Raw genomic sequence first — 2,024 nt, forward strand, 5'->3', positions numbered from 1 at the left:
ATCTTCAGTAAAATCTTGCTTGCAAGTGAAATCAGTGGTATTGTTCTATAGTTTCCACACTCTGATGGGTCACCTTTCTTTGGGATAGGAACAAATATAGATCTCTTCCAGTCAGTTGGCCAAGCGGTTGTTCTCGAGATTTCTTGGCACAACTTGGTGAGCACATCCAGGGCAGCATCTGTTAGCTGAAATATGTCAATGCACAAGGGATTGCCATGAGCTGGAACAGACATTATGGCAACTAACAAGAAATGTTTTATACCTACTAAATAAGTATACTACACAAATAAAATTTTCTCCCTGATTGTATGGGGGGAAAAAGAAAAACTCCTACACTGGGGCAGTCAATGTCAATTGGGATACTTACTTCTCAAAGCTAAAGGGCAGTATATATCACAAGTCTAAAAATGTTTTTGAAGTCTTTGAATGAATAAGCTTGCTCCTTGGAATTTAATCCCTGTGTTTCACATAATACTGACAGTCCAAACAGTCTACAATAGGGGATAACTAGGTAAGCTATAGAAGAGCAACTCAAAGGAATATTATAAAGCAACTGAAATTATTGTGAATACAATAGAAAATGTTTATAAAATAATGTTAAGAATAAAAAAGGATTAAAAGTTATATACCAGAATTATGGTGGTAGAAAGTATAGGTTTAAAGAGCAAGACTGCAATGTATCACGCGTCGCCGGACCCAGAGTGACGCTGGACCTGAAGAGACACCATACCTCAAGTGAGCCGCTGGGAGCAAGCTGCCAGGAGCGAGCCAGACACCTGGAACTTGAGTGAAGTACTTCTTGGGATACACTGCTGTTTAGACCAGGTGAGACTGCTCAAGCTCAAGCTCAAGCAGAATGGATTGAGACAGCTGGAGCCTGAGGGAGGCGGCAGACCTAGTTCACTAAGGGAAAACCAAGGCTTCATGGTTTTCTATTCAGGTTCCTGTGCATGCCCACCTTGTGAGCATCTGCACGCACATCACCCAGTGAGCATCAGTGTGCATGCCTGTCATGTACATGTCTCCATGCTCTGGCTTGCATCTTTTCAAGTTCGGTGTGCTTTGGACTGGCCTAGCTGCAATAATTGTCTGATAGAAGAGGCTGCTTTCACAAGCCCTAAACTGAAAAAAAGATCTTCCCTTGGGTCAGAAGCTCAGAGCAAAAAAAAATGCAGGGTAGCTGCCCGCACCCCCTCCTCCGTCTTCTGGAACGCTGACTTCAGATCAAGAACCTGCTATTGCCTCAGGCATGAAAAACTGTTCCACAGCAATGTTGTGTACAAAGCAGGCTACCTCATACCCTACACAAACCCAAAGCAAGATGTCACTCCCCAAAACCGACCGAGTATCAATGGATTTCCTGCAGCCAGAAAGTCTGATGGGAATTTCTGACACAAAATTTAAAAGAGCAATGATTGAATATTTTCAATGGGTGAAAGACAAACTTGAAGAATTACAGGACACCTCAAGCAAAAAAAAAAGCAACCCAAAACTAAAAAAGCAATCCAAAACAAAGCAGAAAAAACAAACGAGGCATGAGAGGATCTGGGAAAAAAAACCAAGAAATCACAATTCAAAATATGAGATCTAATGTTTCAGATGCTGTCAACATGATGGAGTGACACATGAACAGAATTGCAGAGATGGAACACAGAGCCAGTGAAACAGAAGATAGAATTTTCACCACTCATCTGCTAGAACCAAAAGCAGAATCAAAAAGGAAGAAAAAAGAACAAAATCTAAAAATAATGTAGGACATCAACAAGAGAAATAACATGTACGTCATCGGAATCCCAGAATAGGAAGAAGCAAGTAGAGTCACCAAAAAAGTTGTGGAAGAATTAATAGAAGAAAACTTCACAGGCATAATGAACAAAGAGAGAATATATATTCAAAAAGCTGAGCAAACATCTATAGAATGTTGTTGTTGTTGTATGTGCCGTCGAGTCGCCTGCGACTCATAGCGACCCTATGTACAACAGCCCTAAACTCCGCTCTGTCCTGTGCCAATCACACTGTCTCTG

At 41.3% G+C, this 2,024-nt stretch overlaps 1 protein-coding gene across 1 annotated transcript in view; it reads right to left on the reverse strand.

Annotated features, from left to right (window-relative positions):
• The window catches only part of LOC102865910 (extended synaptotagmin-2-like), a 183,440-nt gene that overhangs the window by 22,648 nt on the left and 158,768 nt on the right, over positions 1–2,024 (reverse strand). The gene's annotated exons all lie outside the window — the stretch shown is intronic.

This window comes from Elephantulus edwardii, unplaced genomic scaffold, assembly GCF_000299155.1.
Source record: "Elephantulus edwardii isolate Elephantulus edwardi_28Jun2011 unplaced genomic scaffold, EleEdw1.0 scaffold00060, whole genome shotgun sequence".
Taxonomy (NCBI): Eukaryota; Metazoa; Chordata; class Mammalia; order Macroscelidea; family Macroscelididae; genus Elephantulus; species Elephantulus edwardii.